This window comes from Palaemon carinicauda, unplaced genomic scaffold, assembly GCF_036898095.1.
Source record: "Palaemon carinicauda isolate YSFRI2023 unplaced genomic scaffold, ASM3689809v2 scaffold1083, whole genome shotgun sequence".
In the NCBI taxonomy this organism is placed as follows: Eukaryota; Metazoa; Arthropoda; class Malacostraca; order Decapoda; family Palaemonidae; genus Palaemon; species Palaemon carinicauda.
The window spans coordinates 32,327-58,087 of record NW_027168575.1 but is presented as its reverse complement, the minus strand read 5'-3'; the positions used below and the strand labels follow the sequence as shown (position 1 = coordinate 58,087).

Here is a 25,761-nt window from a genome sequence, read left to right as displayed (position 1 = left end):
AAGGAAGTTAATCGAAGAGGCCTATAAAAGGCGGAGAGATATAAAATAAATCTATAACTTTTGTTAAGCAAAATTAAGAAAGAGAGTCTATACTCTCTTAGACACCAACACTTCCGTCTAAGGGAAGGGTCGGCCATTTAAAGGTGAAAGAGAGTTCATACTCTCTTCGTCACCATAATTAAATTAATTCCAAAAGCTAACTAAGCTAATATAGAAGTTTCTAGTATAGCGAATAGCTGCAAATTTTAGAGAAATACTTCACCAAACCGTGAACAATACTCCAAAATCATAAGCGTATCCAAGAACGTCTTGCCGGAAGCACGACAGAGGAAAAAGTGAGGTGGCGTCAACAACAAGTACTGTAGTACCTGGCCACAGGTGGCGCTTGTGAGTACACCCCCTTCTAGTATAGTGATAGCTGGCGTATCCCTCCCGTAGAATTCTGTCGGGCAACGGAGTTGACAGCTACATGATTATCGGGTAAGTTTAATATTGAAAAATAAAAAATAAATATTTTTTCTTAATACTGTAACTTGACTTGTTTTTTTTTTCATCTTCAGTAAGTGATTGCTATTGAATGGTGTGACCACTGTAACACACAAACCCCTTAACCCTTTAACCCCCAGGCTATTTGGAAATTTCCAACCCTTAACCCACAGGGGTTATTTTTTTTCAAGCACATTTTGGAGTATATATATTTATTTAAATTGCTCCAACAGCCTTAATTTTCGTCATAGAGAGGTCATGTTGGTCTCATTCTCTTGGAAAATGCATGAAGTTTCTCAAAAAATTATCAAAAATATGCAAAAAAAAATTTAAATAGCGGTTTTTTGCATGGACGTACCCGTACGTCCATGGGGGTAAAGGGATGAGTTTTGTGAAACGTACCAGTACGTCTTTTGGGGGTAAAAGGGTTAAAATCTCTATAACTTTGGTCAACTGACCATTTCTAGATATTTGTAGCATTGTAATGATATTCTAACACCTCAGAAAAATTTGATAATAGATTGGCCACTTCAGCTGAGACTATCCGGTGCCTCTTTTAAAATCGGAAATCCATCCATCCATATACCAAGGCACTTCCCCCAATTTTGGGGGGTAGCCGACATCAACAAGAAACAAAACAAAAAAGGGGACCTCTATTCTCTACGTTCCTCCAGCCTAACCAGGGACTCAGCCGAGTTCAGCTGGTACTGCTAGGGTGCCACAGCCCAACCTCCCACATTTTCCACCACAGATGAAGCTTCATACTGCTGCGTCAAAAAACTGGATTTTTTTTTCAGTAGTAAATCCCAGATTATTATGTGCTCATCTTCATCTTGATGTCATGAAGAATGTCTCATGTCACATGATGAACAGCTGACGTGCAGTTTATTTTTCTTGTTTGAGCTGGTGAGGCTGCAATTGATTTACTTCTGATGATTCTGGTCTGAAAAATAAATAAAAGATGTTAATTGCACAGATATATCAGTCTTATTCAAATATTTTACTGTGCACTAAAACATCAAGACTACACTTTCAATAAAAGATTATGCATGAAAAACTATAAAAAATATAAAATATTCTATGGTAATAAATACTAAACAGTGTCAATAATTACAACTAAGTATTTCTTGTTAAGTAGAAAAGTATTACCTCCTAAATCCTAACGAGGAAATACTTCACTACAATAATCGAATGACTACCCTCAGATAATCCACTGACTCACAGTAGCTCCCCTGATTGATACATTTTCTTCAGATTATTATTATCATTATTATTATTATTACTAGCCAAGCTACAACCCTAGTTGGAAAAGCAAGATGCTATAAGCCCAAGGGCTCCAACAGGGAAAAATAGCCTAGTGAGGAAAGGAAATAAGGAAATAAATAAATGATGAGAATAAATTAACAATAAATCATTCTAAAAACAGTGACAACGTCAAAATAGGTATGTCCTGTAAACTATTAACAATGTCAAAAACAGATATGTCATATATAAACAATAAAAAGACACATGTCACCCTGGTCAAAATAAAAACATTTGCTCCAACTTTGAACTTTTGAAGTTCTACCGATTCAACTACCCGATTTAGAAGATCAGTGCACTATACTCATGACATTTGAAAAAAGGGTATAATTTCTACTTCAAGCAAAAATATAATTTACTGAAAGTCAGTTTCTGGAGAATACTATTTATTAAACAAGAGTAAAGTGCTGTGCAAAATGACAAATTTAGAAATTTTGTATTTTTCCTGACTATACAGTGAACCCTCGCTACTTCGCGGTTCGACCATCGCGGATTCACCACTTCGCGGATTTTTTCCATAACCCATATATGTACAGTAACATATATATATATATATATATATATATGTATACATGTATGTATGTATATATGTAGGTATGTATATGTGTATACGTATAAATATATATATATATATATATATATACATATATATATATATATATATAAAGTATATATATATCTAAAGTAGGAAGATGTGATGTAGTTCTAAGGGAATAGTATGGGAAATATGTCTGGGTAATAATCAAAGCTCTACCTCCAGTTTGTTTCTTCATTATGATCAGAGATAGATGTAAACAAAACATTGGTTGCTATTTTATAACGTGCTTTTTAGCGTGTTTAGGAAACGCATGATATAAAATTGCCTTTAATATTTGTGCCTGTTTTAGTTTAGGGTACTGTAGTACATGCATTAAGTGTTCTGTACATTAAAGGGTAGTTTGTTAACAGTACTACGTACAAGGGAAGGTTTTAAAAGTCTGAATATACATGTTGAATAAATAGGTAAATATGGTGTCACTACTTCGCGGATTTTCACCTATCGCGGCCGCGTCTGGAACCTATCTACCGCGATAAACGAGGGTTCACTGTACAAACCTGGAGCTCTTAACAGCGGAGATATAATGCAATAGCTGAAACTAGCCATTAAGATTTTTGCAAGGTGTAACCACCCACTGCTAGATGGCGGAGGGGGAGCGGGAGTAGACCAACCGGGTTGGTTGGTCTACTCACACCTGCACTAGTAACCGACTGTCACTTTGTAATTGTGGCAGGACTTCTGGGGGAAGGTGATGGCGGGACCAGTATGCGTAAAGAGCTCCAAGTTTGTATAGTTAGGAAAAATGTAAATTATTTCCATTTTCATTTGTTCTGGCACTATATACAAACCCTCATGCTCTTTACAGTAGAGACTCAATCCACGGTGGGTGGAAATCCAAAACCCAACTGGCTGGTGACTGACCCGGGGTGCTACTCTGTGCTACAAGCCATATAGGGACAGCCTGACACATCGTTAGCTCCTGAGAGTTAACCACCAGGGCAATTCAGGCTAGGTGTAAGAATTTAGCATTATGACTTAACCAGATAAGCATTAAATTGAAGGTAAACTCCACACTTAACCTAGACATTACCTGACTCCACCTTGCTTGGAGACCGGGGACATAAATATATGTACATATATCACGTTACACAAGAAACAATGGTACCCACCTGCAGGTAGAGGTCAGCTTGCAGAGTACCTCCGATGCTGAAACCGCAAGAGAAGGGAGAATGAAATATGAAGTGGCCAACCACTCACACATTCATTCTAGTCTTGCTTGCGGGTAATGTCTGCCCTCAACCAACTGCTACTTGTCTTACAAGGGAGCCGAGGTGTTATCAACCACATTTTGCGCAGCTACCACAGGTCCTAAGGTAAAAGTATCTAGATTCCTGTGGGTTATGCCTTACATGTAGTGGGCAGTGAATGTGGTTTGCCATTTCCACACACCCACTTGCAGTACCTGGTGACGTCCCCGACGTCGTGAGCTCGAGGTCGATGGTCGGAAGAGAGGAGCCTGGTTGTATGGCTAGCTCAATCACATGCATAATACCAGAAGAGATCGAGTTCTTCAATATCTTTCTTTTGACACTTTTCCTGTGCTCACAAAGAGCCTGCTGATCTGAGGGTGAGCTCTGGAGGTTCTTTAAAAGGCATTTCCTCATTGCCCTTATAGAGCAGAGTAATAGCTGATCTGGGTCATCTGTTACAGAACTGAGACTCAATCCGGAAGGGACCGAATCTACGATCTGCTACAGCCACATTTTGAGTATTTGCCCCAAACTCAGGGATGAAACAGTGTTACTTGCCTCCATCCTCCTGAATGAGCGACACTGTTGGACAGACCCTGTACCTTGCCGACTCTCTTTGCGGAGGCCAGGAATACCAGGAAAACCATCTTCAGGGTCAGGTCAGGGTCTGGTGACTGACTGAACGGTTTAAAAGGTACTCCTTTCAGAGAATGTAGTACGTGAACTACATTCCAAGATGTAAGTTCGACTTTCACCTAAGGGCAAATGAACTCAAAACTTTGCCTGAGGAGAGACCATTCCTTCGAGGAGGAAATGTAAACTCTGTTCGATTCAAAGTCAAGGCTTATGGCTGAGCAGTAGCCTTTCACTACCGAGACTGAGTACAGTTTTTCCCTCTCTGAGGTACAACGTAAATTTCGCTATCCCCAACGATAGTGGCACTGAGGGGAGCGATAACAATGACAAAAGACAAACCACTTCGCTTGGTATATGATGTTAGATGACTCATGAAGGTCTCCCGGCTTCCTCCTTACAACCAGTTGCGAAAAGCACCGCGCTGTTGTGAGTTGCTGGAGAACCTCCTGGTGTAAAATCATGGTGAGGCTATGGCTCGGTGAAAGATCTTCACACGCGGTTGTCTGAGCAGATTGGAAAGTAGAGGGAGCTCCCTCGGTGCCTCTGTAAGCAGATGCAGAAGGTATGGCATCATTCTGCATGTTGCCACAACGGAACTATTCGGGTCATTGAGAGGTTTTGCTATGCCATTACCTTATTCAGAAACCTCCTTACTAGGCCAGGGGACCAGCTACACAATGAGATACTACTGCTAGAGAATTATTGGGTCCTTTGACTGGCCAGACAGAACTGTATTAGATTCTTCTCTCTAGTTATGGCTCATTTTACTTTTGCCCACACATACACCGAATAGTCTGGCGGCATATTCTTTAAATATTCTCCTCTTTCCTTATACACCTGACAACACATTACCAAACAATTCTTCCTCCCTCAAGGGGTTAACTACTGTAATGTAATTGTTCAGTGACTACTTTCCTCTTGGTAAGGGTAGAAGACTCTTTAGCTATGGTAAGCAGCTCTTCCAGGAAAAGGATACTCCAAAATCAAACCATTGTTCTCTAGTCTTGGATAATGCCATAGCCTCTGTACCATGGTCTTTTACTGTCTTGGGGTAGAGTTCTCTTGCTCGAGGGTACACTCGGGCACACTATTCTACTGTATCTTACTTTTCTTCCCTTTTCTTTTTTTTTCAAAGTTTTTATAGTTTATATAAGAAAGATTTATATTAATGATGTTACTGTTCATAAAATATTTCATTTTAATTAATTACTCCTCTTGTAGTTTCCTTATTTACTTTCCTCACTTGGCTATTTTCCCTATTGGGGGCTTATAGCATCCCATTTTTCCAACTAGGGTTGTAGCTTAGCAAGTGATAATAATATTAATAATAAACATCAAGGTTGTCCCACTGATGTTGGAAGGTATTCAGCAACCAGATAGGTCAATTGTTGGTGAACCCTTAAAGTCTAGACTTTGTTGGCTATCTGTTGTTCAGAGACCATTCGGAGCCTACAATCTGAGATTTCCTGCCTAGATTATTTGCCAGCACATTTTTCTGGCCCGGGATTAAACAGGCCGATAGGGCTACAGAGTTGTCTTTCGTCCATCTCAAGTGTTACAGCTGGATGGCAAAGGGGCTGTGAAAAGTAGGCTACCTCCTTGATTGTTTATGTATACAACTACCGTGGTGTTGTCACTTGCCCAGCACCACGGAATAGCCTGAACGGAGCTGATGGAATTGCTTGCGGACTAGGAATGCTGCCCTCATTTCCAGGTTTTATGTTACATTGTTGCTCGGACTTAGCCAGAGGGCCTTTGGTGCAACAGGTAAGCCCCACTCCCTTTCTTCTGAGACATTTGTAAATAGCATCAATTCCAGGGGATAAGAGAGAAGGTATACTCTCCTGAGCGGATTGGTGTCAGACAGCCAACGGCTCAAGTATCTCTTTTACTCTGACCCTATCGAAACCATGATGTTGGAAGGGTCTAACTGCTGAGACCAAGAGGTCTTCAGCTGCCAATGTAGAACGCAAAAGCGCAGGTACCAATTTCTTCGAGGAGGCCCGGTGCTCCATCAGCCTTTCCCACTACTATACTGGCAGAGCCACCTGTGACAAAAAAAACAGGCCCGCTGCTCGTTTCATCCCCTCTATTCTTTCTTTGAACGGAAAGACTTTGCCTAGTCTCATATCGATCTTCATTCCTAGATACACCAGTTCTCCACGGTGAGACGCGTACGCTCTATGCGAGCCAGCATGCTCCCGTCCACTACCAAAGTAGGGCGAACAGGTAGAGTGGGGGTGTGTCCCAAAGCAGCGATCACCAGCGAGCGCGACTGCTGAACCACCTAATGGCAAGGTGAATGCTGCGATGCGAGTGTCGGCGAGCACCTGTATAGGGGTGAGAGTTTAAGGTAGTGGGCATCTTTGTTGTCTTGCTGATAGAACGTAATGTGGTGGCGAGTGAGTGCGTGCTACCGAGGTAATGTGCACCCGTGGTGAATGCAATGTCAAACCATGACTTGTGGGCGAGTAGGCTCCTACAAACTCGCTATGAGGTTGGTGAGTGACCTAGATCGCGTACAGAACTCCGTCAGGCAGATGAGCCCACCCACCCACCCACCTAACTAATGCTCTGTAAATGGGAGGGCAATGCTGCACGATTCCCCTGCGAGACCCGGGTTTGTGCTCACACACGCCAATGCGGTATGGCCCGAAGCACTCTTATATGACCCACCTCCTGCAGAAGATTGGAGAGTAGCATTATGTGCTCCTATGGGAGGAGGCATTCACCCGTAAAAGGGGAGGGAGAGAGAGAGAGAGAGAGAGAGAGAGAGAGAGAGAGAGAGAGAGAGAGAGAGAGAGAGAGAGAGAGAGAGAGAGAGAGAGAGAGAGAGAGAGAGAGTGTCTTCCCTTCTGAATTACTGGGAACTGGGATGGGCTCTGGGCTAGCTGACACCAGTAGGGTAGTCAGCACAGCCCTGGAATTGGGTCTGTTCCTCCACCCTGAAGGGTTGGCAAGTTCCCTTGAAAGGAACAAAGAACCTTGACTCTGGAGCAAAAGATCAACTCTCGTCGGTTGGCCCGAGGGGACGAGAGTAAACATTTCAAGTCTATTGCTGTCGTATCATGCAATGAGTTGTAAGCAACTGTTCTGTAGGGGGGGTGGTGAATTCTGTCCTTCAACTACCTTTAATCCAATGGGAATTGGTTGTGTAACTATGCCTCCAGATTAGTAACACTAGATTAGCCAGTAGGCCTACTCTCTAGAGGAAAATGGTATTGCAGTGAATCCTCTAGCGATTGCTATCAAGCAAGAGCAAGTGATTGCACACAACTAATTCCAAAAAGCAAGATTGAGACGAGTCTTCAACCAATTGAAAGTTTGCACTACTTTCCTAAGACTGCGGATGCGATGCTCCGAAGGAAAGATCTTCGCTTATGCTGTATCTATCAATATTCCCAGATCTCTCCATACTCTGCTTGGGCTTGAGACTGGACTTCTCCAATTTATAACAATCCCCAGACTATGACAATAGGCAAGAAGTCACTCTCTGCTGAAGAAGTTGTCCTTGTAAAGGACAATATCAGTCATTCGCCGAGGTTATCTAAGAATACGTATACCACTGGCACGTGCCCGTCTCTCTACCGAGACACTAAGGGTCAATATCATGACCTCCATGTTGATTGGAAGGGGAGAAGTGCTAGATCCTTCAAAAAAGTAAAACCTCCACTGATAGGATGGGGTCATGGGTCAAGATCCTCCACTATACGCTTGCTCTTAGAAGACACAGTTCTGACTAAGGAAGCTCTGAAGATGGTATTGACCCTAACAGGGCACCAAAGTGCCAGTCAACAGGTCTTCCCCCCCTCCACAGGGTTCCTTTATGCCTCACCCAAGGTTTTATCCCTAAAATTAAAATTAGAGCTACCCTAGACAAAGGATGACTCCCATCTCTAGGTTCAATGCTTCTGCTGGAATAGAACCTTGGTTGGAGGATATAGGCCCTGTGGTCTCTATTGACCAATTTTTTTCAAGACATGGGTGAACTATTCCCTGTACAGTTGAAGGGCTCGTGCTACCTGGTAAGAAGGACCCTTGGACTGACTCAATACCATGGTCTGGAGAATGAATACAGGAGAAGGTTACCACTAAGGAATCATAGCGTGGAGAACGATCACCTCCTTGCAGCAACCGACAATCTTGTGAAGTTCTTCTCCTTGACATATTCTCCTCTGAGGGTTCTGCTTTGATCAAAGCATGCATGTACCTTTGGGTATGAGATGGCGAATGCTTGCACGTTGGTAGGTCACGAATAGGTGAGCGAGCAATCTAGATTGTAGGGGCATTCCGTAACCAGAGCCTAACCCCTAGTGTGAGTGTGCGAGCGTGTACAGGACGATGTACTTTCTTGTACCAAAAAATATGGCAAGTGATCATGTGCAGGTTAATGAAAAAAAACTACATAAGCGTGACGAGTTGTGCTTGTCCAAAATGGGGAACGCACCGAGTGCTCAGTCTCCTACGAGTGCATTATAATAAAAGAGGACAGGACACAGGAGAATGTACAGTACTTCAATATAAGGCTGTGCGTGACCAGGAGAGGATGTCTCCGTCAAGGTGCGAGCAAACAGGTTCAACTAATGAACATCTGATGCGCAATGGGGAGCGTGTAGCAAGGGATGAGAACAAGTGCGTAGGAGCATACACAGGCGATGGGTTGGGTGCATGTGATCAGGGGTGTGCGGGCAATTGGCACTGCAGAAAAGGCGAGCGCATAAATAGGTAAACATAACTGGAAAGAGTATATAGGTGAACGCAATGGGAGAATGCATATAGTGGCTGCTCTCTGTCCAGGGTGTGCAGGCTAACACATGAGGACAAGCAAAGAGAAGGATGAGAATGCGAGGTTTCACACAGTGCTCCGAAGAATCTGATGATGTGCTGGCCCTTGTTTTACTTGCAATCAAGCATCTATCACTTCACCTCAGCAAAGTGTGCAGGGATCATAAAAAAAAAAAAAAAAAAAAAAAAAAAAAGTGGAGTGGAGTGCAAGGCTGATTAAATTAGACTAGTTAGAGAAGGCATTCAAGGTTGTTGCTTTTTCTTTCTTGAAATAGTAGTCAGTGTTTCCATGGTCTGAGTCACTGGGAATACAAACAAGGAAATGCAGGTCTGAATTAGGAATTTCCTCTGCCTATGTGGCAGGTGAGGAAGATACCGGACTGTAAGTACCCAGAACTTGCAGCAATTTAGGCTCTGAGGGGATGCCCTACAAGCCCATGGAAGGCTGGTCTTCTTATGGCCATTTCCTTAGCATTATTGTCAACTTAAGTTGGAGGATCATAACTCGGCAAAGAGCAGGGAATAGCTGCCTCTCCTGGGTAACCAGTTACCACTGTTTCTCTCATAGCTTTCCCATGAGGGAGATCAGAATTACCAACTTACTTGTCACCACTCCTAGAAGGGTTGAAAGTTCACGCACCAGAGGAAGAGAGAACGTCCGAAGATTTCCTCAACTTCTAGGATGACCCAAAGGTGAATGGTTTTGTTTTGGCTTCTTTTTCCTTCTTGCTATACATCACTCAATCCTTACATTCACTGCAAGGGGAAGACTGCAAACAGTCATGCCCCATGTCAGAGGCATAAAAAAGAATGAGGATCTACATGGCTCCTGCTCATGAAGGCGAGACCAAGCTTTCATGCGTATGCCCCGGAAGCTTTAGTCAAAGTGGCTTCTTGGTGTGCTGGAGAGGGGGGCAGGGCCTCCCCATCACTCACCAGTAACTACTAACACCTCATTACACATCTTAAGAGCCTAGCTCCAGCCTAGTTGAAAACATACTTCTATTAAAGGATGATTATTTGCGTAGGAACATACATTGGACATCCAACACTATCCTAATCTATTGGCAACCAAATCCCACCTTAATTCATTAGTAATGTAACACTATTTTAGTCTTCTAACAAGAGCACTTTAAACCTCAAAGCCCTTCATTCAGTGAAATCTACAATTAGTCCAACGAAAAATTGTCAATGCAGTACAGAATGAAGAAAATCCTACTGTAATTTATTAACAAGAAAGTTCTGACATAACTAATTATGAATATACTGTAATTATAATTTCAATTAAATCTTGCTCAATCCATAAACTTGACTATCCTAATGCAATCCACTGACAATCTATAATCATCATAATTCACAGCAGTGGTTATAAACTCTTAACCCTTTCACCCCCCAAGGACGTACCGGTACGTTCTTGCAAAACACTTAATTACATATTTTTACATATTTTTGATAATTTTACGAGAAACTTCAGGCATTTTCCAAAAGAATGAGACCAACCTGACCTTTCTAGGACAAAAATTAAGCTTGTTAGAGCAATTTTAAAAAATTATTTAGCAAAATGTGCTCGAAATTTAACCTTATGGTGGGGGGTAAAAGGGTTAATTTACTTGAAAAGTTAATCTGATCTCCATCTACTAACAAGCAAACATTTTTATAATTCCATCCAAATCTAACAAACAATTCCTCTCTATTAATCTTACCTTCAACATTCCCAATAATGCAGTTAGCTGGTTTTTGTCCATTCGATGCTTTCACAGAAGAGCAGCAAAATTAGAACCATTAAACTTTCAGTCTCCCATTGCACATTGCTCAAGATGCACCTGCAATAGAAGAAAAAAACACGTGAAAATGTTTAAAAATCTCTCATTTTGTATAATCACAACAATTAAAAATGACGCTCTATTATAATTATCTAAAATGGAGTTTTTATGATAAAACAAAGTTTTATGAATACTTACCTGGCAGTTATATATATATAGCTGAGTCTCCGACTCCGGCAGAATTTAATCGAAAATCGCGGCAACCGCCTTGTGGTGGTTATGTGGTTAGATGGTTAACAACCCTTACAGGGTGGTACCTGGAATCATTCCCGTTTTCCGTTCCTCAGATTATCTTTGCCCGACCTGTCTCCTGAGGGGAGGTGGGTGGGCTTTAAAATATTATATATATAACTGCCAGGTAAGTATTCATAAAACTTTGTTTTATCATAAAAAATAAAAAAATTTTAAGTAATTTTTATTTTTCCTAACATACTTACCGAGAACCTACTTTCTTAGGAGTTACCTGTAATCTCCTCCTCTCTACCGACCAGAGTTTTGTGTAGTTATTACCCTAAAACCCCGTTTTCTATGGAGGGCTAACCCGGGAGTAAGAGAACGTGCCCCGAGGGTAGCCTTTGCGCTAGGTCGAGGGGCCCGCTTGGGGTCGTGTGCGCCAGTAAGTTCCTCGGATGTTGCAAAAAAGTCCTTGCAAGGGCAGAGAGGCACTCGGGGAAGGTAGGGAGGGCCCATTACCCATAAGTTAGTTCTCGGTAAAGTATGATTTAGGAAAAAATAAAAATTACTTAAAATTTTTGATTTGTTCCAACACGAATACTTACCTCGAACTACTTTCTTAGGAGACTTACACTTTAGGAGGTGGGAGTGCCTTCCTGACCTTCAGACCCAGTAAGCGGACGCCAAGAGGCCTAGATATGAATTAGGGTTTAAAACAAAAACACACTGGGAAAACGGACGATAGGGTAACTACACAAAGAGCTCACGTTAGTGTCTAAGTACTCGCCCTTTGAAAAAATTCTTCTGATGCCGAGTCCAGTAATGTAGTTGCAGAGACGTGTTCTTCAATGGTTACATGAGTGGTTATCTCCGATAGGGATAGGAAACGGGGATTAGGGTGAAAGGGAACAAACCTGTGTCTCCTGGTTTTGCTATCCACGATTGAGCCTGGGGCTTTACCGTTAAATCACTTGGAGCGCGGAGATGACTGTTCCAATGGAGAACCCTTCTAAGGACCTTCTTGAGTAGTCCTTGAGGTAATGGGCAGTAAAGGTTGACTGGTGCGACCAGGTGCCCGCACGAAGGATCTGACCTACTGCCATGTTTTTCTCAAAGGCTAAGGAAGTGCTCAGACCTCTGATGTCATGGGGTTTGGGAGTGCCTGGCAAGGCCAGTCCCTCCTCCTTGTAGGCCCTGGCAATAACTTGTCTCAACCAGAAGGAAATGGTATTCTTTGATATCTGTTTCTTAGTAACACCTGTGGAGACAAAAAGGCTCTTGATGCCTGGCCGGAGATGTGCAGTCCTTTCAAGGTATTTTCTAATGGCACGGACAGGGCATAACCTCAAATCCTCAGGATTCCCAGTCCTAGGAATAGCTGGCAGAGAGAAACCTTCGAATTTTGGGTCCCAGACTGCTGGGTTCTGGGTTTTCGCCACAAACGAAGGACCGAACTTGAAAGAGATCTCTTTCCACCCCTTAGAATGAGAGACGTCATCAGACAGCCCATGGATCTCCCCTACCCTTTTCGCAGAAGCCAAGGCCAACAAAAAGGCTGTCTTGAGAGTGAGATCCCTGTCTACAATATCTTTCATTGCTTCGAAGGGGGGGGCTACTTAACATCTTCAGGACCCTAGCTAAGTCCCACTGAGGCATCCTAACCGCTTGCGGGGGGGCAGGACTGTTCAAAACTCCTGACAAGCATAGAGATGTGTCTAGAGGAACCCAGGTCGATGCCCTTCAGAAGGAAGACTTGACCCAAGGCTGCTCGTACTCCTTTTATAGCTGGGATTGACATCCCTATCTCGTCCCTGAGATATACTAGAAAGTCTGCTATGTCTGGGACCGAGGCTTTGAGGGGCTTTATGCGCTTCGAAGCGCACCACTTCGTAAAAGAGGCCCACTTCGCTTGGTAGACCGCTGCCGACGACCTTCTCAGGTATTGCGACATCCTCTTAGCTGTTCCTGCTGAATATCCTTCCTTCTTCAGGAGTCGCTCGATAGTCTCCAGGCATGAAGGCGTAGAGACTGTGGGTTGTCGTGAAACCTGAGAAAGTGCGGCTGTTGTAGAAGATCTGACCTGTCGGGGAGAGGCCACGGAGGATGGCTCGCCAGGTCTTTTAGGTCTGCGAACCACTCTCTCTCCGGCCACCAGGGCACTACCAAAGTCATCCTTAAGTTTCGGGCAGCCCTTACCCTGTTGAGTACTTGCCTGATCAACGTGAAGGGGGGAAAAGCGTACACGTCTAGGTTGTCCCACTTGTGCTGAAAGGCATCCTCCAAGGCTGCCCTTGGGTCTGGGACAGGAGAACAATACACGGGAAGTTGCGCGTTCAGCTTGGTTGCAAAGAGGTCCATCACCGGGGAGCCCCAACGTTGAATGATGAGCTTGGCTACTTCTGGAAGGAGGGACCATTCTGTCCCTACTATCTGACCCATCCTGCTGAGACCGTCGGCTAGAACGTTCTTTTTCCCGGGGATGAACCTTGCCAATAATACAACCTGGTTCGCTTGTGCCCAATCTAGGATCTCTAGGGCGAGATCGCACAACTCCCTTGATTTCAAGCCTCCTTGCTTCTTTATGTACGCTACCACTGTGGCGTTGTCGCACATCAACGCCACAGTGTTTCCCCTTAGTAGATCGACGAAGTGCAGGCAAGCTTTCTGGACTGCCTTCAACTCTAGGACATTGATGTGTAGGTCCTTCTCCCCGTCCATCCAGGTTCCTCTCGCCGTCCCGTCGAGGAGATGGGCTCCCCATCCCTGGTTGGAGGCGTCTGTGAATAGAAGTAACTCGGGAGGGTCGGTCGCGAAGGGCATCCCCTTGAGCGAGTTCGACCGGCAATGCCACCATTCCAGGGAGGGTAGTGTTTGGTAGGACTGGGATTAATTTCTGGGGCGAGTCCAGTTGGTTCCAGAAGTTCTTCAGGTTCCATTGGACGGCTCTGAGTCTGAGTCTCCCCTGGGGAACCAGTTTTTCCAACGACACCAGATGACCTATTAGTCTTTGCCAGTCCTTCGCCCTCCTGGGTTGCCCCGACAGGAACGGACGAAGGATCTTCATCAGATTGCTTATCCTCTCCTTCGACGGGAAAGCTTTCACTAGTAGGGAATCCAGTGTCATCCCCAAATAGGTCATTCTGGTGGAGGGAGATAGGTTCGATTTTTCTGGGTTGATCATGATACCCAGACCCTTGCAAAACTGGAGAAGCTTTATACCTTGCTCCTTCAAAACGTCCTTCGAGGAGGAAAGAAGCAACCAGTCGTCCAGGTACCGGATGAGGCGAATGCCTCGCTCGTGAGCCCACACCGAGACTCTCGTGAATACCTGGGAAGCTGTCGACAATCCGAAGCAAAGGGTCTTGAATTGCAGGATCTGGGTACCCCATTTCACCCGGAGAAACTTCCGACTTGAGGGATGGACCGGAATTTGGAAGTAAGCGTCCTTGAGGTCTATGGTCATCATGTAGTCTTTCTCCCTCAAGGACAGCAGGACCGACTTCGGAGTGTCCATTTTGAACTGTCTTTCGTACAAACTTGTTGAGAGCCGACAGATCTATCACCGGTCTCCATCCCCCCGTCGCCTTTTCTACCAGGAACAGACGGCTGTAGAAAACTGGCCCTGGGTGCAGGATCTCCTCCATGGCGCCCTTTTCCAACATGGTGGACACCTCTTCTTGAAGGGCAGCCCTCTTCAACGGGTCCTTGGGTACCAACCACTCCGACAGGCTGGCCGGAATTAGAGGGGGAGGTTCTGCTAAGAACGGTAACCTGTAACCCTCCTTAAGTACGGACACTGTCCAGGGCTCTGCTCCGTGAGCCTTCCATGCTTGCCAATGTAGTCTGAGGCATCCCCCAACCTGAGGCTTGGGCAGGAGTAGGGGGCCTCCCACTCTACCTCCTCCAGGAGGAGCGGCCTGAACGGCCTCTCCTGGAGGCAGAATAACCTGTCCTAAACGAGGCCGACGGTGCTGGGGCTCCTCTACGGGGGGGGGGGGGGGGGGGGGGGGGGGGGGGGGGGGGCTGAGGCCCACGAGGAAGAAGGGGCTTCTCTCCTCGTCAGGCTAGGCGGGGGCCTGAGAAGCCGAGGAACCGTCTGAAGCTGACCTCTTGTAGGGGGGCCTCCTTACCAGTGGAGGCCTAGGAGCGTTCACTTCTTTTCTCTTAGCCACCTTCTCCATGATCTCCTCTAACTCCTTCAAGGGGAACAAGGAGTCACCCCACACAGGAAGGCTCCTCATGGCCCTCGCCTCTCTGTCTGGGACCTTCCGGGAAAGCTTCGCCAGGATGGTGTCCCTTTTGCGAAGAACCCAATTCGCTGACAGGGCGAGGGACTGGTAGGTGAGGAACTTAAGGGTCTTGCCCCCGGAGATGATAAGCTCCCTCAGGAGGCTTTGCTGTTCTGGGTCCGTCAGGTCATATGTTGCTTGCACACCTACTAGTGTGGAAGCCCACCAGTCCAACCAAGAGGAGACGTGAACTAGGTCTTTAGACATCTCCTCCATCATCGCAGCCTCCAATTGTGAAAAACAAATCGGGGCTGAAGAGGCTCTGTCCTCAGAGGCACCCTGTCCCAGAATGTCGAGAGCAGGCTCTACTTTGCAGGCTCCCGGTCGTTGTCCCTCTGGCACATAAACCCTGCTCTATGTTTTGAGCCCTTGGAGCAACTTCGAAGAGCTCTGCGTTTTGGGAGCTTCGGCATTGCCTTCTACAACTCTATCGACGTGCGCTCGGCCCAGAACATGATCTCGGGCCACAGGAAGGGCCAGGGAGGATTTTTGTTGGACAGGTGCTTGCATCAAACGGGTAAGGCTGGACCTCCAGTAGTCCTCATCGTTAGCAACTGGCTCTTCAATCCTGTAATGCCTCCGGATCAGGCTTATAACTTTCCGATAGGCCGAGTCCTCGGTCGGGGAACCTTCCCTACCGTCGGCAGAACCCTCGACCTGATCCCGAGGAGCCGGGTCACCGGGCGCCTTGGTTCTGGCACAACAGGCACTCCCCTGCGGAGGTACTGGTCTTCCCCGGCGGAGACCTCCGTACCAGGTACGGGGGTTAGGACTGGCATCGCCGAGCCGGCGAGGACTACCGTCCGATCATGCTCTCTGGGGGACGAGGACGCGGATCCCGTGGGCTGACCCGACGGCAGGAACCGTTCCTTAAATTCCGAGGGCCGCACCAGCTGGGCTGATTCAGCCAGGCTGCCCGTAAGGATGCACAGTTCCCCCCGCTGGGCGGGGTGAACCGGAAGCTTCGCGGCCTTACGCCTGCCTGAAGAGGCCTTCTCGCATTTCTCCCTTCGAGGGTCATATCTACGTCTGGAGGACGGTCTCCGTGGTGAGAAATCCCTGGATTGCCGGTCTGGGGAACGCTGTAACTCTGACTTACGGGGAACGAATACCCAATCACCATCGGGGGACCTACTCCTCCTGTTTCCTCCGTGGAGAGCGAGACCGTCTCCTGCTGAACCTAGAACGGGATCTTGAGCGGGAACGCCTGCTCCTGGACCGCTCCCTCCGGCGCCGATGGCTCCTCCTGGCTTCTTCTTCTGAAGAGAATGACGCCCCACCATCCGAAGAGCCCGACGACACTGTACCGCCCGCACGGCGGGCAGAAGCGGGGGCCGCGGAGGGCTTCGCGACTCGTTGCGTACCCGAGGTAGAGGGTTGCAGGAAGGTTTCTGGGACCATCGTCAGAGGAGCTGGGAACGAGGGTTGGCGCCCAACACTAGGGAACCAGGTATCCAAGCCCTCTTCCATCCGCATAGGGGACCTACCTGGCGTTTTAGGGAGCTTCCACCCGAAGGAATCACTTACCGTGGAGTCTAACTTACCCTGGGTGTCGCCGCCTGCCGAAGAACCTGAAACACAGGCCCACGAAGGGGGCGAAGAAACAGGAACATTACTACACCATAAGGGGTCATCGGAAGAAACGTGCCCCCCAAGCACAAGGGCCGAGTCTCCAGAACCCCCCGACACAGCACTACCAGGCTCCCCACTAGCCCGAGAAGGCCCCACAACTCCCACTTCACACACACTAGACTCCTGGGGAAGAACCCCCGGCTCTTTCCCCGCAACGGACTTACCTCGTCCCCTACTCTGGGTAGGGGAAGGCGAGACAGAAGCCCCGTCGGACCGTCCACTGGGTGACGGTAGCGGCGAAGAGACGCTAGATTTTCTGGGCGAACGTTTCGACGACTTCTTTTTCTTCGTGCCGTATCGCACCCACTGAATCTCACTCCAACCAACACACTCAAAGCACGTATCCGAAGGAGAGCACATCTTGCCCCTACAGGAAGAGCAAAGAGAGTGAGGATCCACTTCAGGTTTGGAGAGGAACGCTCCACATGATTTTCCGGCTCTAGGCCCAGGACAACGGCGGATTTGCTCCATAGCGTACAACCACAAGACACAGGAACGCAGGGAATCAAAGGGATACACTTGGGAAGCACAAGGAAGGGTAGTAAACACACAGGAACACAAGGGATAAGCACAAAGTTACCACGTGGTAAACACGCGGGACACACGAGGCGGACACAAAGGGTCGAGAGAGACGAGAGCAACATGGTATCACGTCGTGACCAGAGAACTTACTGGAGCACACGACCCAAGCGGACCTCGACCGAGTGCAAAGGCTACCCTCGGGGCACGTACTCTTACTCCAGGGTTAGCCCTCCATAGAAAACGGGTTTAGGGTATACTACACAAAACTCTGGTCAGTAGAGAGGAGCTTACAGGTAACTCCTAAGAAAGTAGTTCGAGGTAAGTATTCGTGTTGGAACAACTCCATTTTTATGAATAGTACTTACCTGGCAGTTATATATATATAGCTGATTCACACATTTGGAGGAGGGAAACAAGACAGAAAAACATAGTTGGGGAAACAACAAAAGAGTTGTAGGAGAAAAAACACCTGGATTCCTTACCTGCTAAGGTAGCTGACTTCAAAGGTAACTGCCTCTAGAGTCGCTTTCCCTTGGAAGTGTTCAGCCAGGAGTAGACCTGCTACGCTGCAAACAACTCAATCGAGTCTGTCAAAGGGGTAGGACCAACAACTTGACTAGACTTCAGAAACTACCTACGCCCCATAAAATAAAAAAGAATTGCAACCTTACTAAAACTAACCATCTAATCTTGTAGAAATAGATATAAGTTATCTATCTGGACTGAGGGAACTGTACCACAAGACGAGGACCTCAAACAACCATAAAAAACACAAACCCATATACAAGTACACAAACTAAGGTTGAGTGGGGGTAGTAACTCCTTTGCCTAAAACAGAAGCCGCAGCTACGTATGGGCCTAAAGTATAACACTTGTCATAGTCCACTTTTACCTCTCTGAGGTAATGAGAAGCGAAGACAGAGTTGCTCCTCCAGAACGTTGCGTCCATGATCTGCCTAACTGACATATTTTTCCGGTATGCCAGTGAGGTAGCAATGGCTCTTACTTCGTGAGCCCGTACTTTCAACAGGGCGAAGTTTTCTTCCTCACAAAAGAGGTGGGCTTCCCTAATAGTTTCCTTCAGGAAAAAGGACAAAGCGTTCTTTGACAGGGGTCCTTCACCGAACACCATAAGGAGTTGGAAGCACCCCTCACGTTCTTAGTGTGGGCCAAATAAGCCTTGAGAGCCCTAACTGGGCAGAGGAGGCTTTCCTGTTCCTGACCCACTAGATTCGTGAGGTTAGGGACTTCAAAATTCCTGGGCCAGGGTTTCGAAGGGTTCTCATTCTTGGCGAGAAAGTCGAACCTTAAGGCACAAACCGCTCCATTTTGGGTGAAGCCTACACGCTTCTCGATTGCCTGGACCTCGCTGATCCTCCTGGCAGTCGCTAGAGTCAAAAGGAAGAGGGTTTTCTTAGTCACATCTCACAGAGAGGCTTGCGAGATAGGCTCAAACTTCTTGGAGCACAAAAAATTAAAACACCACATCCAGGTTCCAAGGTTGGGGTCTTAACTGCACCTGCTTCGTTGTCTCAAAAGACCTAATGAGGTCCTGCAAGTTCTTATTCTGAGATAACTCTAAGCCTCTATGCCTAAAGACGGTTGAGAGCATGCTCCTGTATCCTTTAATGGTAGATACAGCCAGCTTAGCATCCTGCCTGAGGTACAAAAGAAAGTCTGCAATCTGGCTTAGAGAGGTAGAGGACGAGGAAACCTTGTGCCTCTTGCCTCAAAAGGTCTCCCACTTTGACTGGTAGACTCTTTGTGAAGAGATCCTCCTTGCTCTGGCAATAGCTTTCGTCGCTTGTGCCGAAAAGCTTCGAGATGTAACGAGCTTCTCGACAGTCTGAAGGCAGTCAGATTGAGAGCAAGGGGGTTTTGATGAAATCTCTCGAAGTGGGGTTGTCTGAGAAGATCTGGACTTGCCGGGAGTCTTCTTGGAACGTCCATCAGCAAGCCTACCACTTCGGTGAACCATTCCCTCGCAGGCCAGAATGGAGCCACTAGGATCATTTGTCCCGAATCGAGGAGAGCGAATTTCCTGACAACCAAATTGATGATCTTGAACGGGGGAAAGGCATACATGTCCAGCTCCGTCCAATCCATCAAGGCGGCGTCCACTGCAACAGCTTCCTCGTTCGGGACTAAGGAGCAGTAGTTGGGGATCCTCTTGTTTAGACTGGAGGCGAAAAGGTCTATTACAGGTCTACCCCACAACCTCCAGAGGCTCCGACAGACATGCGGGTTGAGAGTCCACTCTGTGGGAAGGACTTGTCCCCTCCTGCTGAGCATGTCTGCCCTGATGTTTCTCTGCCCTTGAACAAACCTTGTCAACAGCTGAGTTTCGTTCTCCCAAAGGAGAAGCTCTCTCGCAGTTGTGAAGAGAGAGAGGGAGTGAGTTCCCCCTTGCTTCCATATGTACGCGAGAGCTGTGGTGTTGTCGGAATTGATCTCCATAGTCTTTCCTGACACCGAGGTTTTGAAGGCCTTTAGCCCTAACAAAATGGCCATCAATTCCTTCCTGTTGATATGCCAACTGATCTGACTCCCTTCCCAAATACCTGAGACCTCTTTGCTCCCTAGTGTTGCTCCCCAGCCTGACTCGGACGCGTCTGAGAATAACACTAGGTCGGGGTTCTTCTTGAACAAGGAGATCCCTTTTCCCAACAGAGCTGGGTCCAGCCACCACATCAAAAGATCCTTGATCTTTGTCGGTATGGGAAAAGAAAAAGAGTCCTCCTGAATCTTCCTGTTCCAAACCTTTGCGAGGAAGTGTTGCAGAGGCCTTAGGTGCAGTCTCCCCAACGGGACAAACTGCTCCAGGGAGGATAGAGTTCCCAGCAGACTCATCCACTCCTTCGCTGAGCATTCCTGCTTCCTTAAAAAGTCTTTGACTTTGTCCAGGCACCTGGTCTGCCTCTCCTGGGAGGGAGAAACCCGAAAAAGAACTGAATTCAGAACTATCCCCAAATAGAGAATAGTCTGATTCGGCTCGGTCTGAGACTTCCCCCAGTTGACGATGAGCCCCAGGTCCTGAGTCATCGTATACGTCTTCATTAGGTCCTCCAGACATTTTTCTTTCGACTGTGATTGGATCAGCCAGTCGTCTAGATAGAAGGATACCCTTATCCCCTCCTGGTGTAACCAGCCTGCCACATTCGCCATTAGTCTGGTGAAAACTTGGGGAGCTGTGCTGAGACCGAAGCAAAGTGCCCTGAATTGGAAGCACTTGCCCTGGAACACAAATCTCAGATATCTCCTTGAAGACGGATGAGTTGGGACGTGAAAATAAGTGTCCTGCAGGTCGAGAGATACCATCTAGTCGCCTGGACGAACTGCAGCCAGCACTGACTGAGTCGTCTCCATGGAGAACTTAGTTTTCTCCACGAAGGCGTTCAGAGAGCTGACATCTAGGACTGGTCTCCATCCATCCGAGTTCTTGGGAACCAGAAACAGGAGATTGTAAAAGCCTGGGGAGGCGAGGTCTTGAACCGGCTCTATTGCTCCCTAGACCAACATCTGGTCGACTAGCTCCAGAAGAGCCTCTCGTTTCCCCGCGTCGGTGTACTGAGCCACTAAGGCTAGGGGAGTGTCTGAGAGAGGTGGTTTCTTTAAAAAGGGGATCTTGTAACCTTCCTTGATGACCGAGAGGGACCAGGTGTCCGCCCCGCTCCTTTTCCAAGACTGCCAAAAACGAGACAGTCTTGCCCCTACTGGTGTCTGGAGGACTTCCATCTCATTTTTTGGACAGGGGCCTAAACGCACCTCTGCTGGTCCTTGGTCCTGACTCTTGTCTTCTCCCCCTAAAATCCGCTCTCGAGGAGGTCCTGCCCCGAAAGGGCTGTTGAAACTTCTTCTCTTCCTTCTTCAGAGGAGCAGGAGCAACAGGTAAGGTTTTCCTAGCAGACCGAGACAAAAGGTCCTGAGTAGCCTTCTGTGCCAGAGAAAGGGAGATATCTCTGACCAGAGCTTCAGGAAAGAGATGACGTGAAAAAGGGGCGTAAAGCAGCTCCGACTTCTGGGCAACTGTCACAGATCTAGAGGTGAAGGAGCACAAAAGGGCCCTCTTCTTTAAGACCCCTGCTGAGAAAAGGGAAGCCAATTCATTCGCTCCATCCCTTAGAGCTTTGTCCATGCAGGACATGATACTCTTCAGGTCCTTCGTGTCCTCCAGGAGTTCAGACTTCCTGGCCAGAGTCCCGAGAGACCAGTCCAGGAAGCTGAAAACCTCGAAAACCCTGAAAATTCCCTTGACGAGGTGATCAAGCTCCGACATGGACCACATCACCTTAGCAGAGTTTAAAGCATGCCTTCTTGCCGAGTCCACAAGAGCAGAGAAGTCACCTTGGGAGGAGGAAGGCACTCCTAACCCCAAAGGTTCCCCTGTCTCATACCACATACCGGCCTTGGAAGCGAGCCGAGATGGTGGAAAAGAAAAGGTGGTCTTGACAGCTTGTCTCCGTTCATTCATCCAATCATCCACCTTAATGAGAGCTTTCCTGGCCAAAATTGAAAGTTTCATTTTGATGAAGGCCGAAGACTTTGTAGCTTTCTTCCTGGTAAATTGAGACTGAGGAGAACGAGGGGCCGAAGGTTGAAATTCCTCCCCATAAAGTTCCAAAAGAGAGCGAGAAAGAACCTTATAATCACTAGAAGAGTCGGCAGGTTTTTCTTCCTCTTCCGAAATATCTTCGAGGTCCTACTCAAGGATAACATCTTGAAGAGTTGGGCTGCAAGCAGTCTGGCACCGAGAGCTGTTTGAATCCTGGCGCCGAGCGCCGCTAACATCCTGTCGGCGAGAAGCGGTATCATCACGATGACGAGAGGCGGTATCATCACGATGACGAGAGGCGGTATCGTCACGATGACGAGAAGCGGTATCGTTACGATGACGAGAAGTGGTATCGTCACGATGACAAGAAACGGAATTGTCCTGAAGAAGCAGGCTGCCTTCGTCTTGAAAATGCAGACTGCATTCGTCCTGTTTCCTAAGAAACGAAGCGGTAACGTCCTGGCGTTTCGAATGAGAAACGGAATCGTCCCGGCGCCGAGAACGAGAGGCAGTATCGCCCTGGCGCCGAGAGAGGGGGGAAGGAAATTCCTGGCAGCGTGCTGATGAAGAGGGTGTGCGTTGTCGTACGGCCGACGAAGTGCGCAGAGGTTTCTTGGGAGAGATACTAAGTTCTCTCTTAGAAGATGATCTCTTAACAGGTAAAGAGACGTCCTTATGTCTGACGGACTGTGAAGGGTGGCTGAAAGCTTGAACTAACTATGAAAGTTGTTCCTGCATAACAACCATGAAAGCTTTAGCAACGTCCGCTGGCTCTCGCGGTTCCGAAGAAGGCAGTTGTCGTACGGCTTGACTGGGAGCGCTGGCAGAAGCAGCAGGGAGTTTAGCAGGATTAACTGGGCTAAGGACTCTCTGTTTCGCCCTCTTAACAGGAACTACATCGAAATCGTCTTCCGAAGGATCAGGATCTCGGCTACTCGAATCGGGAGAGCGAGACTGCACATCCCGGTTCCACCCTCTCTTCATTGGTCTTGATTCGTAACGCCAATTACGTCTGGGAGAACGATCAGGCGAAGACACAAACGTATCCGACACGCCTTTTCTACGGCGGCCAAGAGCAGCCTGGGAGATCGCAACAGGACTGTCTGAGGCGACGACTGACCGAGGACAAGCACCTCTCACCCCCTTTCGGCTTTCGACGTACTGTACCTTCTCCCTTGGTCCTGGGAGCTTGGTAGATGTCTAGACCTAGGGGTATGACAGATTCGATCAGTCGCCACCTCCACTGCACTTTCACAAGCACTAATTTCACTTACACCCTTACCTTTAAAGGCCTCCAATTGTGCTTTAATGGCCTCTAATTCAGCAGCTAATTTAGCATACCCAGGGTCATCCGTAGGCACAGATCCTGTAGAAGGGGCAGGAGTTACTTCATTCGGGGAAGGAATAACTTCCAAAGAGGTTACAAGTAAAGGGTCAATAGATAAATCTAAGCTAGGCTCACTGGCAGACTTTGACTCTGATTTAGCTCTTCTAACTCTATGAACTTCAAGTTTGCGCACATAGCGCTTCATAGCTAACCAATTATCATCATTTAAAACCTCGCATTTCTTGCACCTATTATCTAGAGCACATTCAAACCTCCTGCAACCCATACAGATAGTGTGAGGGTCAATCGACACTTTCGGCAACCTCACCTTGCAAATATCATTCGCACAAATACGAAAATGAATTTTCTCACTCATGATAAGAAAGGAAAAAGACAAAAAACAAACACGATTGCTAAATCCCAACACAGTGTACTTCACCAAAAACGAAGTCCAAAAAGGCGATGAAGGGAAAGCGATTCGAAAAAACTCTAAATGGCGGACCAACGATGTTGTCGATCTGGCCGGCAGAGATAATCTGAGGAACAGAAAACGGGAATGATTCCAAGTACCACCCCGTAAGGGTTGTTAACCATCTAACCCCACAACCACCACAAGGCGGTTGCCGCGATTTTCGATAAATTCTGCCGCAGTCGGAGACTCAGCTATATATATCTAACTGCCAGGTAAGTACTATTCATAAAACAGTATATTAAGAATATAATGTACAAGGATGTCCCATCTTATCATGATATGGGGCCACAAAAGCAGGCATTGTTTGTACACTTTATAACCCACACATTATACAATAATGACATTTCTGTTAACCCTTCATTGGTGTTGTAGCCGACACTTCTACTGGCCAGTAACTGACGTTGACCTCGATATACTTTGGGCTAATTCTTAATCATGTTAAACTACAGTATTACATGTCCGGGAGTGCCGCCAACGTCCTGTGGTAAACAGGAGCCAAATAAAATGACAAATTCGAAGATAATTTTCATTTTTCCTAACTATACAAACCTTAGCTATTTCATAGGGGTATTACTTTCGGCGTAGCTGAAATGACGAGCCATTAATTTTTAAAGAAGGTTAACTACCCACACCGATAGTTAGCGGGGGTAGGGAGGGTAGCTTGCTACTGCTCCCCCTCACACACCTGTGATTGAGCTCACTTTGCTTGGAGGTAGGAATTCAAGGGGGATAGGGCTGGCGGGCAAGTTTACTTAAATAGCTAAGGTTTGTATAGTTAGGAAAAATACAAATTATCTATGAATTTGTCATTTGTTCCGTAACTGGAATACAAACCACGCTATTTAATAGGGGTGACCCACCCATTAGGAAGGGTGGACGTCCCTGCCAGTCTGGCTTTTGGGCTTTGCCCGGGGGCTCCTTATCTGAGTGTTAGCACTCAAGAAAAAAGGAGCCCCTGCACCTCGCTAAAACCTTGCTACGCAAGGTCTCCAGCCTATGCAAGCTGTGTGTGAAGGAAAGTTGTTCCGAAGTTCTTCTATGGAAAACTGTGCACTAGGACTTTCCCAATACCACCTCGTCAGGGTATGGGGATGTAACAGTATTAATCTTAATACTAAGTACACAAGGGAGCATGGTTTACTTGCAGTGGTTTGAGGTCAGCTATGCAGAGAACCCAGGATGCTGCTTTCCCCCAGAAAGAGGATGATGAAGAAAAGAATAAGGGCCAGACAAACCTTTTCATTCATGCAGACTAAAACTGGGTAACAATGCCCTCAACATTCTGCTATTTGTCCAATAAGGAGCTTGAGGTTTTAAACCAGCTCTTGTGCAGCCACCACAGGACAGATAGAAAACGTATCGAGTCTCCTGTAGGTCACGTCTTGCAGGTAGTGGGATGTGAACATGTTTTGAAGTTTCCACACCCCAGTTTGAAGAACCTGCGTCACTGAATAATTTCTTTTGAAGGCCAGGGACGTAGCTATGCCCCTGAAATCATGTGCTCTGGGGCGACGTGACGGAGGGGGGTCTGGATTCAGTGCAAGGTCAATGACCCTGCGAATCCATGCTGAGATGGTGTTCTTGGTGACCCTCCTCTTAGTCATTCCTGTGCTGACGAATAGTGCTGGCACACGAGGACGGGCTGCGGCACTTCGCTTGAGGTACAGCCTCAAGCTCTTTACTGGGCATAGTAAGAGATGGTCTGGGTCATCTGTTACAGTACGGAGACTAGAAATCCGGAAGGAGTCGAATCGAGGATCCGCTACTCCCGGGTTCCGAGTCTTAGCAATAAACTCAGGAACGAAGCTGAACGTTACCTCTCCCCCATTCCCTTGAATGGGCGATGTCGTATGAGAGACCGTGAAGTTCACAGACTCGCTTGGCCGAGGCCAAAGCTAGCAGGAACACAGTCTTCCAAGTCAGGTGGCAATCTGTTGCCTGGCGAAATGGTTCATAAGGAGGTCTCTTAAGAG

At 47.0% G+C, this 25,761-nt stretch overlaps 1 long non-coding RNA gene across 1 annotated transcript in view; it reads right to left on the bottom strand.

Annotated features, from left to right (window-relative positions):
* Nucleotides 1-1,297: 1,297 nt before the first annotated feature.
* Nucleotides 1,298-25,761, bottom strand: part of LOC137635266 (uncharacterized) — a 43,444-nt gene continuing 18,980 nt past the window's right edge. The window contains exons 2-3 of the long non-coding RNA XR_011042625.1: nucleotides 10,701-10,820; nucleotides 1,298-1,429 (exon numbers count right to left, since the gene is read on the bottom strand). This is a non-coding gene — a long non-coding RNA (uncharacterized lncRNA). The remainder of the gene's footprint in view (nucleotides 1,430-10,700; nucleotides 10,821-25,761) is intronic.